Source organism: Nycticebus coucang, chromosome 11 (genome assembly GCF_027406575.1).
Source record: "Nycticebus coucang isolate mNycCou1 chromosome 11, mNycCou1.pri, whole genome shotgun sequence".
NCBI classification, from domain to species: Eukaryota; Metazoa; Chordata; class Mammalia; order Primates; family Lorisidae; genus Nycticebus; species Nycticebus coucang.
The window spans coordinates 35051832-35069672 of record NC_069790.1 but is presented as its reverse complement, the minus strand read 5'-3'; positions in this window follow the sequence as shown (position 1 = coordinate 35069672).

The following is a 17841-nucleotide window of genomic DNA, read 5'->3' as shown; positions in this document are numbered from 1 at the left end:
TTGCCCAGACAATATTCAGCAAGATATATATACTGTTTGTTGTTGTTGTCGTTGTTTTGTTTTAATTTCATTTTTCCTATAGATTTTTCTTTTCATTTATTTTTTCTTTCTTTTCTTTGTTCATTTTTCTAGTTTAAATATAATTTTCCATTGTTGCCTTTTTCAACAATTAGAACTTATTTTTGTTAGTGTTTCTACCCCTATTATTTGATTTTCTTTCCCCAAATTTTATCCCGTAAAGTTTTCTGTTTGCCTGTTTTGCTTGGATTTATAGCATTTTTTTCTTTCCTCTCTACTTGGTGGAGGGGGGGGTACTGTGTCCAAACAGGATAGCAAAGAGCTGCTGACCTCAAGGGAACCATCCAACCCAGCATCCCCAGAGGTTGGGGGTTTTTAAGGTTGGGTCAAAGTACCCTACTGTACACCTGTATTGCTCTGTCTCCCTCTTTCTGTGCCCCTCTTCTTTTAGTCAATATTCCCTTTTACTCATCCTCTCTTTCTCTTTTTTCTTCTCTCTCTTTTTTCTTTCTTTCTTTTTTTCCCTTATTGCTCTTCAACCATCTCATTCTTCTGGTCTCATCAAAATGAGTCATCAAAACCCTGGTCCAGAGGCACGGCAACTTAAAAAGCAAGAGAAAGTGAAAGGAAAATTAGGGTAAGGAAACAGATAAAAGAAATCAGTCATGAGAAAGAATCAGAAGAAAAATCCTGGCAACATGAAAAACCAGTCCAGAGCAACCCCCCCAAGGGACCATGAGGTAGCCACTGCAGAGGATTCTACCAATAAAGAAATTGTTAGAAATGACAGAAAGGGAGTTTAGAATACAGATGATGAAAACAATGAAAGAAATGATGGAAACAATGAAGGAAACTGATGATTAAGTGGAGAATAACCAAAAGGAAATCAAAAAACAGAACCAAATAAGAGATGAATGACATGAAGAATATAGAAAGGATATAGCAGAGCTGAAGGAACTGAAGCAGCCAATTAGGGAACTTAAAGATGCAATACAAAGTATCAACAACAGATTAGACCATGCAGAAGAAAGAATCTTGGAGGTGGAGGACAAAGTTCTTGAGATAACTCAGGTAGTTAAAGAGGCAGAAAAGAAGAGAGAGAAAGCAGAATGTTCACTGACGGAATTATGAGACTTTATGAAGCATTCCAACATACGAGTTATAGGTATCCCAGAAGGTGAAGAAGAATGCCCCAGGGGAATGGAAGCCATACTAGAGAATATTATAAATGAAAATTGCCCAAATATCACCAGAGATTCTGAAACACTCCTTTCAGAGGGATATCGGACCCCAGGTCACCTCAACTGTAACTGAGCTTCTCCACATTGTGATGAACATGTCAAAAGTCAAGACAAAAGATTCTTCAAGCTGCCAGGAGTAAGCCCCAGCTGACCTACAGGGGAAGATCCATCAGGGTGACTGTAGACTTCTCTGATGAAACTTTCCAAGCAAAAAGACAGTGGTCATCTACCTTAAATCTACTTAAACAGAACAATTTCCAGCCCAGAATGGTATATCCTGCTAAGCTAAGCTTTAAAATTGACAGAAATTGAGAGCAGAGGCAAGATGGCTGACTGGAGCCAGCTTCCACAGAGGCTCCCATCCAGAAGGAGAATTAGACAGAAGTTTAGCAAGTAAGCCAGTGTTTTGGAGGTGAGCCAAGAGAGAAGATTGAAGAATGCACATCCAACTCTACTGAGGCAAGCTGCAACTTCAAGGATACAAACAAAAGGTACAAAATCCATCGCCAAGCTGACAGGAGTCCCATCCTTCATGAGAAGAGCTGGCAGTACTCCATACAAACAAGCGAGCAGACCTCCTTCTGCTACTAGGGTGCCATGGCACTCTCCTGCCAGGCATAAAGCTGTATAAAACTATATATATTTTTTATCCATTCTCACCCTGAGGTCTGGAAGCCTGTTCCCCATGAAGTCCAGATTTTGGGGCATTTTCTTGAGAAGTGTGGACAGGGCAAGGCCTGTTGCTGGTCTGTGCTGATTTTGTGGCACAGGAGTAGGGAGAAGACAGTCAGCTGAGAGGGAACCATACAGGAGAGGTGACGTCCGAGGCACAAAGCAGCAGCCACAGTGGCAATAATAGGGCTTACACCCCTGGAGATATTCCAGTGTCACAACCCTTCTTGTCTCTGGGCAACGAGAGGAAGCTGGGCACTTTCTCCAGTGGCAGCCACTGGTGGAACAGATCTGGGATGGAAACGCAGGGCCTGTGAGTAAAGGGTATGCCTGAGGTAGTACCAGCCTAGGCGGAGCACAGGGACTAGAATACGCACGCACAGAGACAACAGACTCCCAGGGCAGAGCTAACCCAGAGGACCACTTTAGTGAGCCTAAGATGCACCTGGCCCTCAGGGGATCATAGCTGAGACAAAGGTGGACAGGCAGAGGCTGGAACTGACAGCTGAGTGTGAGCTCTAACAGTGCCCAACCCAACACAAATTGCAGCAGAGACCAGGCAGTGGCACAGACTGGGGCTGAGTTGCAGTTTCTGTGAACTCAAACAGTGTCTGACCCACAGGAGAATATAGCCAGGACAGAAACAAATTCTCTTCTGTCAACAACATCAATCAGAGGTGGGGCTGGAACTGACTGAACAGCCCCAGCCTCCAATAAGCACCCGAGGTTGTCAGGCCTCACCTCCCTCTGCCAGACAGTGGCAGAGAGCGGCAGCCTGGCTGAGGAGATATAGATCTCCCTGTGACTCAGGCAGACGAAAACCCTTGGAGGATCTGCTCATTGGAGGGAACTGTGTCACAGCCCTGTGGAGTTACCAGTGACTGCGTGTGACAGAGGTGCAAGGTGGGGAAGGAGGCATCAAACTTCCCAGACTAATTTATTTGCTGGGTGGGTACTTCTGACCTCATGGAGCACTGGAGTGAGCCATACTTAACAGCTGCCAGCAGACTTGTGCTATCTAGATTCTGGAGACCTCTGAACTCTCCCACTTAAGACTGGTGCTGACTGGGACAATTGATTTGGACCTCTTGAACTGGACCAATCATCCGAGGACTATCCAAAGTGGTATCCTGGGTATGTGGTTGTGGGAAGGTTTGACTTTCCTTTTCCAACTGTTGCCTGTGGGTGGGGTGGGGTGACTTAATTGCTGGTATTTCTCCACAGCTGAGACTTCAACCCAGAGTAACTGATTCACTAGGGTAGGACAGAGACCAGCTGAAAACAAGACTGAGCCACTTAGCCCCACCACACCAAGCAGGCCCCCATTTTCTCAGGCCATAGCACTGTACAGGACCTTGGAAAGCTCTAGGGGAAAAGGTACAGACACCAATCCCAGCTTTTGGGCAAAGGGCTGGTTAATCACTACTTCTGGAGCCTCCAACCCAACTTCTCCTTATCTGCTCATCTAGCCAAATGGTGTAAAGTTTCTAAGACTTAACAAGAATGAAGTGGAAATCTTGGACAGGCCTATATCAAGTTCTAAAATAGCATTAACTATACAAAGTCTCCCTAAAAAGAAAAGTCCAGAACTAGATGGCTCCACATCAGAATTTTACCAAACCTTTAAAGAGGAAATAGTACCTATATTACTTAACCTTTTCCAAAATATAGAAAAAGACGGAATACTACCCAATACATTCTATGAAGCAAATATCACCTTCATCTCCAAACCAGGAAAATACCAAACAAGAAAAAATTATACACCAATATCACTAATGAATATTGATGCAAAAATATTCAACAAGATCTTAACAAACAGAATTTAGCAACACATCAAACAAATTATACACCATGACCAACTGGGTTTTATCCCAGGGTCTTAAGGCTGGTTCAATATACATAAGTCTATAAATATAATTCAGCACATAAATTAAAAAGCAAAAACCATATAATTCTGTCAGTTGATGTAGAAAAGCTTTTGATAATATCCAGCATCCCTTCATGATCAGAACACTTAAGAAAATGGGTATAGAAGGGACATTTCTTAAACTGATAGAGGCCATCTACAGGAAACCCACAGCCAATATTGTATTGAATGGAGTTAAATTGAAATCATTTCCACTCAAACCAGGAACCAGGCAAGGTTGCCTGCTGGGTCCTCTGGCAGTCGCAGTTGAGGGAAGATCGGGGCCAGCCGGATCTCGTCCCAGGGGCTGAGCGGGATGGCTAGTGTTGGCAGCTCCAACAGGAACACACGGAGCCTGGAGTCTGTCGAAGCAGGAACTCAACTTTATGGCGCCAAGCAGCCGCTTATATAGGGCGTGGGGAAAGGAAGCGGGGGATGAAGTACGTGAAATGGTATGATGGGTGGTATAACAGGATTGGGCCAATGGCATGGTACATGTTGGCTGTATCTAGGTAGAGGCAGTTTCAGGCCGGGCCTTGCTGAGTCATTGCTACGCGGAAGTAGCTCAATGGATCTACTTCTAGTCAAGCTAGGGAAGTTGCACTAGGCCTCAGGCACATGGCAGGGCCCAACAATTTCCCCTTTTGTTTTTTGTATGGTGGAAAAACATAGTCCCTGTCTTAGGTTGCCTGCTCTTGCAGTTTCAGTCTTACCCGTCATGGGGATACAAACATCAATGGTTTGGTCCCTGTCTTAGGTTGACTGAATGCAGAGTGATCTTACCCATCTTTGGGTACTATGAATGTAATCCACCATGCAGCCTCTCCATATCCTGTCTTAGGTTGTCCTAGTTTTGGGATCTTACCCATCATCGGTGCTATGGAGGGCGGTTAAGAATAATAGTTAGATTCGTGTTTAATGAGCTGGTGATATTGGACCTTGACCTGAGTTAAGTTTATTGCCTCTAACCTTTTTCCAAAGTTGATAACTAACATAAGGGTGAGTAAGGGTCAGGGGAAGAAGGTAGGGTAAAAAACCACGTAGGCCCGTCCACAGGGGATTTTCTAAAATTTCTTTTCTTCTCTTTTCTAGATATTCTTGGAGTGTTTTGATCTTGTTTTGCACGATCCCAGATCTGTTGGCATAAAAGCAGCACTTCTCCTTCAAAAATAAACAGATGCCTCCCTAGATGCTATGAGACTCCAGATAGCATTGGGGTCATCCATTCCCTCGTCACTGGGGGGGATGAACATCATTAGCATCATCAGCAGTGGAAGCAGTTCCTTCCTCATTGCGGGTTCCTTCTGGGGGGGAAGTAGAAAGACACTTCTCAGGGGCGTTAGACCCCCTGGATAAATTAAGGTTATCCCCTTCTTGTTGGGGCAAGTATTTAAGGTCTCTTGCCAGAACCCAAATGGGTTTTTTCTCGTTTTGAGGGAAAACACATCTGAAACCTCTCCCTGCTGTAAGGAGTGGGTCTGGCCCTCAGAAAATGGACACGAAAATGTATTTAAGTTTCCCAAAAGTTTCCCAAATAGTGAGTAACATCTATTTGCCATAGATGATTGGGTCGAAGGCCTCGGGGGTTGGTGCCCGAGGTCTGCAGAGGGGGAACTTGAAGGAAAGGCTGGCATGACTGACAAGTACGAACGATTTTTTTCAGATCCTTAACAGGTATGTGGGGACACTTGTGTTTAAGCCCTCTCCAATTGATATGAGTTAGTTGGTGAAATTATGTTGCTTCTGTTACTGTATTGCATTGTGGCATGGAGGCTAGCTGATCTGCTAATTTATTGCCTGTAGCTAAAAATCCTGTTAAGTTTTGATGTCCTCTAAGGTGTTGTAAGTAAATTGGATTGGTTCTTTGTTTGAGTAGAGTTCTAACCTGGATCATTAATGGGGATATGGGATTGGAATCTAATTTAATATAAGCCTTTATTAAATTGGGTAGTAGGTTGACTACATAAAGGCTATCTGAAAATAGGTTAAAGGGTTCAGGTATGGAATTAAGGGCCATGACAACAGCAAAAAGTTCTTTGAATTGAGCCAATCCTTCAAGCTCATGTAGGATGGATTTTAAGGGGGTGGGTTTTTGATCTTGCATTAGGGAGGATAAATAATAATGGAAGCTCCTAGGCGCCCTCTGTCTGTAAAGACGGTGAGGAAGGTGGGATTAGGATGCAGGAGAAAAAGTTGTGGTTTCCAAGTTAGTTTGGCAAAGGAGTTCATCCATTTGTAAGGACCGTAGTGACAATCAATTCGGCCTGAGAATCCTTCAAGTGCCAGTGCAATGCTCTCATTATTTCTCTGAAGCCAGGAAAAATCTTAGAGTTTATATGGGGTGATGATGGAATGGGGTTCAATGCCAAACAATCTGACTGCTATGTCCCTTCCTTTAACTTTAACTTCCTTTAATTGCAGTCGGCAATCTGATTGTTTATGGAATAGACTCTAGGGACTCCTCCCACCGAGAGATGAATCCACTGGATAAGCTCCCCCTTTTGGGCTAAGAGGGCGGTACATAAAGTTTCTCCAGGAAAGAGGTAGAGGATAAGGGTATGTGGGGATGGAATCTTTTTAAAGAAGCTTGGTTTATGGATTGTTGAATTTTAGTCAGTATGTGTTGACAATGAGGTGGTAATGTTATTTGAGAAGTTAAATCTAGGCCTTTTAGAAGATTAAACAGGGGAATTATCTCCTCAGTGGAGATAGGGATCCAAGGTCTTAGCCAATTAATTTCCCCGAGTAATTTCTGCACTGGGGCAAACTATAAGTTTCTTGAAGGACCAGTTGGGGCTTAATAGGGGAAACTGTATCTAGGGAGAGGACGGACCCCAAGATTTTAAATGGGGGAATGGTTTGTATCTTTTCAGGAGCTATTTGAAAATTATTCTGGTGGAGGATAGCAAGGCATTCAGTGGTGAGTTCTTGGAGGTTATCTGAATTGTGGCTTCCTAAGATTATATCATCCATATAAATGTAGAATAGGATGTTAGGTCGCGTTAGTAATGAAGTGAAGATGTGTGTCAAATAATATTGACAGATAGGGGGGCTATTAGCCATTCCTTGGGGTAGGACCGTCCACTCAACTCTTCTGGCCCTCGGAAATTGGTTGAAGGTATGGAAAAGGCAAACCTTTCCATATCGTTTGGATGGAGGGGAATAGAAATAAAACAATCTTTAAGTCTATGACTGTGAGGTGGTAAGCTGTGGGAATTGTGGGAATCCAGGGGAGACCTCTCTGGGGGGTTCCAAGAGGGATCATCCTGTCATTTAATTTCCTGAGGTCTTGTAGGAGTCTCCAAGAACCACTGGGCTTCTTGATTATGAATACTGGAGAGTTCTAAGGGCTAGTAGATGGTCTTAAATGCCCTTGGTCTAACTGTTGGTCTAACTAACAAATGTAATGTTGGAGTTTATTTGAAGGGAGAGGCCACTGCTCTACCCATACAGGGTCCCCGGGTGTCCATCAAATTTGGAATACGGGGGGATGAGCAGTGGCCTTTAGAATTGGGGGTGAACCCGGGAGTGTTCTTGATTGATTGGTTCGAGGTATGGGTCATCTGGATAATAGTACTGCCCTCTCTGTTTTTGTTGAAATTGCTTTTCAAGTTTATCTTGGGGGTGATCATCCTGAGAGTTGTTATGGTCAGTGGTGATAAATGCCTTCGCCTCACCTAAAATGTCTTGACCCAGGAGATTGGCAGTTAGGCCCGGGACCACAAGCGGGTGCACCACCCCATGGTTTCCACTAGGGTTCAACCAGGGGAGCCAGGCGTCAGTCTCCCAGGAGGTAGATCGGCCACCTATGCCTAACAGGGGTGGTTCAGGTATTAGCCGCCAAGATTGGGGTACTTCCTCTTTCCTAATAACTGTGCGATCTGCCCCAGTATCAATGAGGAATTTGAAGGATTTATCTCCAATTGTAAGGGTTATTTTTGGTCTCATGCCCACAATTAGGGGAATGGTCCAATGAGTTTGTACTGGTCTGCTCCCCTTTTTTAACGGGGCTGGGGATAGCCCCGCAGGGAGTTTAAAGGCTCACCTTTGAGATTGAATTTGGATTTGCAATCGTGGGCCCAATGAAAGCCTTTTTTACAGCGAGGGCAGGAGGTGCGGGGGCCATTTGCCCCTGGTGGGTCATGGGGGCGTTTGGTTTGGTTAGGACATTCCCACTTGAAGTGGCCCTCTTTACCACACCTGAAAATGTCCGCTTGCCTGCAGTAGGGGCTAATTGAAGGGCATTAATAAGTGTTTGGAGTTCTTCCTGGCGGTCTGCCTGAAGTGCCGAAACCATCGCCCTTGCTTGATGAGACGTGGAACCAAGATCTGGAGTAGCTATGATCCACCTCTCCATCGCCTGGTTTCTTAACCCGGGGCAGGCGAGCTTACAATCAGTGGTCATGCCATCCCAGACTAAAGAACAGACAAATTGGTCCCATAACTCTCCAGCAGGGAACTTTCTTTTTAGGCTTTTTTGGACTCTGTCTATAAAGGTGGAGAGGTCCTCTGTGTGTTTCTGATTGATTCCCGTTATGGGGGATTCAGTGGGGCCCTCGTCTAATTTCTTCCATGCAGCTAGCCCACTGGCTCTGACCTGATCTTGGTAAGGAGCAGGAATAGCTGCCTGCTGGAGACCAGTGGAAATTGATCAGCCATACCATAAAGCATGCCATAAGTTATGGGTATGGGAGGTTGGGCACTCTGATTACGTTCTCTCCGAACACAGCACTCCTCCTGGAAGTAGGCCATCCACTTAAGGAATGTGGGGGCCTGGGAGTACCGCTTTGGCTAGTTCTTTCCAGTCTCGGGCTACGCACGCTTGGTGCGCTAGCCCTTCAAGTATGGTTTCTGCCCAGGGTGAGTTAGGACCATCCTCAGAAACTGCCTTTTTTAGATCTTTGAGATCTTGAGCCTCCCAGGGGTACGAAGCCATGGGGCGATTACCTCCGGGATTGATATTAACCGCAAAAAGGTTGGTAGCTTCGCCCTCAGTACCGCTTTCTCCACCATATGGAGGAGGTGCAGAGGGGGCCTGGAAAGGATTAGTTGGAGGATTCCCAAAAGGGTCAAGGGAAGGATAGAGAGGTTTGGGTTGACTCCGCGGGCCAATGAGGTCCGCTGACTCGGGCTCTGATCTGGGCTCGGTTCTGCTTTGGGACTTTTATTCTCCGCTTCTCTCAGTGTTGATGCTCCCTCCGCTTTCTTGGGGGGACGGAGGGGAAAACAGCCCTTTAAAGCAGATACAGTAGGGAGTGTCCCAAGCGGGGGAATCTCCCCCCTTTTTATATGTGCTCTTCTGATTAATTTTTCAACCCTATCCCAGGTGTCCCAGTCAAAGAGGTTGCTCTCCAGAAGCCAGGGTGAGACCTTAAGTAAACATTCCCAGGCTTGAAGGGTCTGACTATCCGAGAGGTCTAGTCCTCTGCTTTTGAGTAAGATTTTAAGGGATTCCAAAGCAGGGTCAAATTTAGACTTCCCCATAATTTATGGGGGTACACTCACCCGCAGACGGATTGGCCCATCAGCGATCTTTGTGTGGGGAGCCGAGTTCCTCACACGGGGCACCAATCTGCCGAATCCTCCAGCAGTCACAGTTGAGGGAAGATTGGGGCCAGCCCGATCTTGTCCCAGGGGCTGAGTGGGATGGCGAGTGTTGGTGGCTCGAACAGGAACACACGGAGCCAGGAGTCTGTCGAAGCAGGAACTCAACTTTATTGGGCCAAGCAGCCGCTTATATAGGGCATGGGGAAGGGGCGGGGAAAGGAGGCGGGGGATGAGGTACTGAAATGGTGTGATGGGTGGTATAACAGGATTGGGCCAATGGCATGGTACCATGTTGGCTGTATCTAGGTAGAGGCAGTTTCAGGCTGGGCCTTGCTGAGTCATTGCTACGTGGAAGTAGCTTGATGGATCTACTTCTAGTCAAGCTAGGGAAGTTGCACTAGGCCTCAGGCACATGGCAGGGCCCAATAGTTGCCCATTGTCTCCACTGCTCTTTAACATTGCAATTAGGGAAGAAAAGGTAATCAAGGGTATCCATATAGGGTCAGAAGAGATCAAACTTTCACTCTTTGCAGATATGATTGTATATCTGGAAAATACCAGGGATTCTACTACAAAACTCTTAGAGGTGATCCAGGAATACAGCAGTGTCTCAGGTTACAAAATCAACATTCATAAATCGGTAGCCTTTATATATACCAACAATAGTCAAACTGAAAAAACAGTCAAGGACTCTATTCTATTCACAGTAGTGCCAAAGAAGATGAAATATTTGGTAGTTTATCTAATAAAGGATATGAAAGATGTCTATAAAGAGAACTATGACTCTCTAGGAAAAGAATTAGATGAATATATTAACAAATGGAAAAACATACCATGCTTATGGCTGGGAAAAATCAACATTGTTAAAATGTCCATACTACCCAAAGCAATATACAAATTTAATGCAATCCCTATTAAAGCTCCACTGTCATACTTTAAAGATCTCAAAAAAATAATATTTCATTTCATATGGATTCAGAAAAAACTTGAATAGCCAAGACATTACTCAGAAATAAAAACAAAACAGGAGGAATCAGGCTACCAGACCTCAGACTATGCTATAAATCAATAGTGATCAAAACAGCATAGTACTGGCACAAAAACAGAGAGGTAGATGTCTGGAACAGAATAGAGAAGCAAGAGATGAACCCAGCTACTTACTGTTATTTGATCTCTGACAAGCCAATTAAAAACATTCAGTGGGGAAAAGATTCCCTATTTAACAAATGGTGCTGGGTGAACTGGCTGGTGACCTGTAGAAGACCGAATGTTTATTGCACCCCAATTCATAATTGCTAAGTCATGAAAGAAGCCCAAATGCCCATCAACCCACAAATGGATCAATAAATTGTGGTATATGTAAAGTCTCCCTCTTAAAGAAAGATGGAGACTTTACCTCTTTCATGTTTGCATGGATGGAGGTGAAACATATTCTTCTTAGAAAAGTATCTCAAGAATGGAAGAAAAAGTATCCAATATACTCAACCCTACTATAAAACCAATTTGAAAACCTTTCACATGAAAGCTATAACCCAATTATAGCCCAAGAATATGGGGAAAGGGGAAAGGGAGGGGTAGGGAAGGGGGAGGATGGGTGGAGGGTGCATCTTATAGGGGTACATGTGAAACTTACTAAATGTGGAATATAAATGTCTTAACACAATAACTAGGAAAGTGCTGGGAAGGCTATGTTAACCAGTTTGATGAAAATATTTCAAATGGTATATAAAACCAGGACATTGTACTTCATGACTGCATTAATGTACACAGCTATGATTTAATTTAAAAAAATTCTACACACACACATAAAAAATAATAAAGTAAAATTGATGGAGAAAGCAAATCATTTACTGATATGCAACCACTGAGGAAATTTTCCACAAGACCAGCTCTACAGGAAATAGTTCAACCTGACCATCACAATGGATCAGCAGCAAAGTAAGAGCTCAGCAATTGAAGGACAGAACCTAACTTTCACACTGATATAAAAGACAAAGCTAAGCAATAGACTCACAAAATAAGATGAATAGAACACTACCACACTTACCAATTATCTCAATAAATGTTAATGGCCTGAATTCCCACGGAAGAGGCATAGATTGGCTGACTGGATTAAAAAACACCAGCTGTCTGCAGGAAACTCAACTAGCTTCAAAAGACAAATTAAAACTCCAAGTTAAGGTTGGAAGACAATTTTTCAGGCAAACGGAATTAAGAAGAAAAGAGGAGTCAGATACATGTGGATTTAAAGCAACTAAATTAAAAAAAGACAAAGATGGTCACTTTATATTCATCAAGGGAAAAATACAAGACATTTCAATTCTAAATATTTATGCACCCAACTTAAATGCTCCTGGATTCTTGAAACAGACCCTAGTCAGTCTGAGCAATATGATATCCTATAACCCCATAATAACAGGGGACTTTAACACTCCTCTTACAGAGCTGGACAGATCCTCTGAACAGAAATTAAACAAAAACATAAGGGACTTAAATGAGACCCTAGAACAACCGTGCTTGATAGATGTGTATAGAACACTCCATCCCAAAGGTAAAGAATATACATACTTCTCATCACCCCATGGAACATTCTCCAAAATTGATCATGTCCTAGGACACAAAACAAACTTCAACAGAATGAAAAGAATTGAAATTTTAACTTGTATCTTCTCACACCACAAGGCACTAAAGGTGGAACTCAACTCCAACAAAAACATTCAACCCCACACAAAGGCATGGAAATTAAACAACCTTCTGTTGAATGACAATTGGGTTCAGGAAGAAATAAAAGAGGAAATCATTAATTTCCGAGAGCATACAACAATGATGACACAAGCTACCAAATCCTGTGGGATACTACAAAAGCAGTTTTGAGAGGAAAATTTGTCACTTTAGATACCCACATTCGAAAAACAGAAAGAGAGTGCATCAACAAACTTACAAGCCATTTTATGAAAGTGGAAAAAGAAGAACAATCTAAGCCTAAACCCAGTAGAAGAAATCTCCAAAATTAAATCAGAGATCAATGAAATTGAAAACAAAAGAACCATTCAGAAAATTAATGAAACAAGGAGTTGGTTTTTTGAAAAAATAAATAAAATAGATGAACCTTTGACCAAACTAACTAGAAATAGAAAAGTAAAATCTCTAGTAACCTCAATCAGAAATGATAAAGGGGAAATAAGACATGATGCCACAGATATACATGAGATCATCTCTAAATTTCTATCAGAAACTCTATGCCGAGAAATTTGACAACATGAAGGAAATGGATGAATATTTTGGAATCACACCCTCTCCCTACACTTAGCCAGGAAGAAATAGAGTTCCTGAACAGACGAATTTCAAGCACTGATATTAAAAAAATAATACAAAAGTTTACAACAACAACAATAAAAAAAAATGCCCTAGTCCAGATGGCTTCACACCATAATTGTATCAAACCTTCAAGGAAGAGCTTATTCCTGTACTGCAGAAATTATTTCAAAAAACTGAGGAAGAGGGAGTTTTCCCCAACATGTTCCACGAAGCAAACATCACCTTCACACCAAAACCAGGAAAAGATCCAACTAAAAAGGAGAATTTCAGATCAATTTCACTAATGAATATAGATGCAAAAATTCTTAACAAAATCCTAGTCAATAGAATACAGCTTATCATTAAAAAAAGTCATTCATCATGATCAAGTAGGTTTCATCCCAGGATTGCAAGTCTGGTTTAACATACATAAGTCCATAAACGTTACCCACTATATTAACATAAGCAGAAATAAAGACCATATGATCCTCTCAATAGATGAAAAAAAAAAGCATTTGATAAAATCCAGCATCCTTTTTTAATTAGAACACTGAAGAGTATAGGCATAGGTGGCACATTTCAGAAACTGATTGAAACTATATATGACAAACCCACAGTTAATATTTTACTGAATGGAATAAACTTGGAAGCTTTCCCTCTTAGAACTGGACCAGACAAGGTTTTCCTCTGTCGCCACTACTACTTCCAACATAGTACTGGAAGCTCTAGCTAATACAATAAGGCAAGACAAGGAAATAAAGGGCATTTATTTCCTGGGAGCAGAGGAGGTCAAACTCTCCCTCTTTGGTGACAATATGATCTTGTACTTAGAGAACCCAAAAGACTCAACCAAAAGACTCCTGGAAGTCATCAAAAAATACAGTAATGTCTCAGAATATAAAATCAATGTCCCCAAGTCAGTAGACTTTGTATACACCAATAAGAGTCAAGATGAGAGGCTAAGGACACAACTCCCTTCACCATAGCTTCAAAGAAAATGAAATACCAAGAAATATACCTAACAAAGGAGGTGAAGGACTTCTATAAAGAAAATTGTGAAATCTTAAGAAAGGAAATAGCAGAGGATATTAACAAATGGAAGAACATATCATGCTCATGGCTGGGAAGAATCAACATTGTTAAAATGTCTATACTTACTAAAGCAATCTACCTATTCAATGCCATCCTTATTAAGATACCAACATTATACATTTAGGATTTGGAAAAAATGATTCTGTGTTTTGTATGGAACCAGAAAAAAACCCATATAGCTAAGGTGGTTCTTAGTAATAAAAACAAAGCTAGAGGCATCAATGTACCAAATTTTAGGCTATACTACAAAGCCATAGTGGTCAAGACAGCATGGTACTGGCACAAAAATAGACATAGAAATTTGGAATCAAATATAAAACCTGGAAATGAAACTAACATCTTACAACCACCTAATCTTTGATAAACCAAATAAGAACATACGTTGGGGGAGAGACTCCCTTTTCAATAAATGGTGTTGGGAGAACTGGATATCCACATGTAAAAGACTGAAACTGGACCCACACCTTTCTCCACTCACAAAATTTGATTCAAGATGGATAAAGGACTTAAATTTAAGGCATGAAACAATAAAAACCCGCAAGGAAAGCATGGGAAAAACACTGGAAGATGTCGGCCTGGGAAAGACCTCATGAAGAAGACTGCCATGGCAATTGCAACAACAACAAAAATAAAGAAATGGGACTTAATTGAACTGAAAAACTTCTGTACATGTAAGAAGACAACAACCAAAGGAAATAGACAACCTATACAATAGGAAAGGATATTTGCATATTTTGTTATTTTCTTTTTCTCTTTTTTTTATTGTTGGGGATTCATTGAGGGTACAATAAGCCAAGTTACACTGATTCCATTTGTTAGGTAAAGTCCCTCTTGCAATCATGTCTTGCCCCCAGAAGGTGTGGCACACACCAGGGCCCCACCCCTCTCCCTCCTTCCCTCTCTCTGCTTTTCCTTCCCCCCCCATGACCTTAACTGTCATTAATTGTCCTCATATCAAAATTGAGTACATAGGATTCATGCTTTTCCATTCTTGTGATGCTTTACTAACAAAATGTCTTCCACTTCCATCCAGGTTAATACGAAGGATGTAAAGTCTCCATTTTCTTTTTTTTAATAGCTGAATAGTATTCCATGGTATACATATACCACAGCGTGTTAATCCATTCCTGGGTTGGTGGGCATTTAGGCTGTTTCCACATTTTGGCGATTGTAAATTGAGCTGCAATAAACAGTCTAGTACAAGTGTCCTTATGATAAAAGGATTTTTTTCCTTCTGAGTAGATGCCCAGTAATGGGATTGCAGGATCAAATGGGAGGTCTAGCTTGAGTGCTTTGAGGTTTCTCCATACTTCCTTCCAGAAAGGTTGTACTAGTTTGCAGTCCCACCAGCAGTGTAAAAGTGTTCCCTTCTCTCCACATCCACGCCAGCATCTGCAGTTTTGAGATTTTGTGATGTGGGCCATTCTCACTGGGGTTAGATGGTATCTCAGGGTGGTTTTCATCAGCATTTCTCTAATATATAGGGATGATGAACATTTTTTCATATGATTGTTAGCCATTCATCTGTCTTCTTTAGAGAAGGTTCTACTCATGTCTCTTGCCCATTTGTTGGCTTTTTTCATGTGAATTAATTTGAGTTCTCTATAGATTCTAGTTATCAAGCTTTTGTCTGATTCAAAATATGCAAATATCCTTTCCCATTGTGTAGGTTGTCTCTTTGCTTTGGTTGTTGTCTCCGTGGCTGTACAGAAGATTTTCAGTTTAGTGAAGTCCCATTTATTTATTTTTGTTGTTGTTGCAATTGCCATGGCAGTGTTCTTCATGAAGTCTTTCCCCAGGCCAATATCTTCCAGTGTTTTTCCTATGCTTTCTTTGAGGAATTTTATTGTTTCTTGCCTTAAATTTAAGTCCTTTATCCATCTGGAATCAATTTTTGTGAGTGGGGAAAGGTGTGGGTCCAGTTTCAGTCTTTTACATGTGGATATCCAGTTCTCCCAGCACCATTTATTGTATAGGGAGTCTTTCCCCCAAGGTATGTTCTTGTTTGGTTTATCAAAGATTAGATGGTTATAAGATGTTAGTTTCATTTCCAGATTTTGTATTTGATTCCAAATGTCTATGTCTCTATTTTTGTGCCAGTACCATGCTGTCTTGACCACTATGGCTTTGTAGTATAGCCTAAAATTTGGTACATTGATGCCTCTAGCTTTGTTTTTATTACTAAGAACCACCTTAGCTATATGGGTTTTTTTCTGGTTCCATACAAAACACAGAATCATTTTTTCCAAGTCTTAAAAGTACAATGTTGGTATCTTAATAAGGATGGCATTGAATAGGTAGATTGCTTTGGGAAGTATAGACATTTTAACAATGTTGATTTCTTCCAAGCCATGAGCATGATATGTTCTTCCATTTGTTAATATCCTCTGCTATTTCCTTTCTTAAGATTTCACAATTTTCTTTATAGAGGTCCTTGACTCCTTCGTGAGGTATATTCCTAGGTATTTCATTTTCTTTGAAACTATGGTGAAGGGAGTTGTGTCCTTAATTAGCTTCTCATCTTAACTGTTATTGGTGTATACAAAGGCTACTGACTTGTGGACATTGATTTTATATCCTGAAACATTACTGCATTTTTTGATTACTTCTAGGAGTCTTGTGATTGAGTCTTTGGGATTCCTTAAGTATAAGATCATGTCATCAGCAAAGAGGGAGAGTTTGACCTCCTCTGCTCCCATTTGGATTCCCTTGATTTCCTTGTCTTGCCTAATTGTATTGGCTAGAACTTCCAGCACTACGTTGAATAGTAAAGGTGACAGAGGACAACCTTGTCTGGTTCCAGTTCTAAGAGGAAAAGCTTTCAGTTTTACTCCATTCAGTAAAATGTTAGCTGTGGGTTTGTCATAGATAGCTTCAATCAGTTTTAGAAATGTGCCACCTATGCCTATACTCTTCAGTGTTCTAATTAGAAAAGGATGCTGGATTTTATCAAATGCTTTTTCTGCATCTATTGAAAGGATCATATGATCTTTATTTTTGCCTCTGTTAATATGATGGATAACGTTTATGGATGTGCGTATGTTAAACCAGCCTTGCATCCCTGGGATGAAACCTGCTTGATCATGATGAATGACTTTTTTGATGATAAGCTGTAATCTATTGGCTAGGGTTTTGTTGAGAATTTTTGCATCTATATTCATGAGTGAGATTGGTCTGAAATTCTCCTTTTTGGTTGGGTTTTTTCCTGGTTTTGGTATCAGGGTGATGTTTGCTTCATAGAAAGTGTTCGGGAAGATTCCTTCTTCCTCAGTTTTTTTGGAATAATTTCTGCAGTACAGGAATAAGCTCTTCCTTGAAGGTTTGAATTATGGTGTGAAGCCATCTGTACCAGGGCATGTTTTGGTTGGAAGATTTTATATTGTTTCTTTAATCTCAGTGCTTGAAATTGGTCTGTTCAGGACCTCTATATCTTCCTGGCTAAGTCTAGGGAGAGGGTGTGATTCCAAATATTGATCCATTTCCTTCACATTGTCCATTTTCTGGGCATAGAGTTTCTGGTAGTATTCAGAGATGATCTCTTGTATCTCTGTCGGATCAGTTGTTATTTCCCCTTTATCATTTCTGATTGAGTTTACTAGAGATTTTACTTTTCTATGTATAGTTAGTCTGGCCAATGCTTTATGTATTTTATTAATTTTTTCAAAAAACCAACTCCTTGTTTCATTAATTTTCTGAATGGTTCTTTTGTTTTCCATTTCATTGATGTCTGATTTGATTTTGGAGATTTCTTTTCTTCTCCTGACATGAGGGTTAGATTGTTCTTCTTTTTCCAACTCCATTAGATGGCTTGTGAGTTTGTTGATGTGCTCTCTTTCTGTTTTTCAAATGTAGGCATCTAAAGCAATAAATTTTTCTCTGAAAACTGCTTTTGCAGTATCCCACAGGTTTTGGTAGCTTGTGTCCTCATTGTTGTTATGCTCAAGGAAGTTAATGATTTCCTGTTTTATTTCTTCCTTCACCCATCTGTTATTCAACAGAAGATTGTTTAATTTCCATGTCTTTGTGTGGGGTTGAACGTTTTTGTTAGAGTTGCGTTCCACCCTTAGT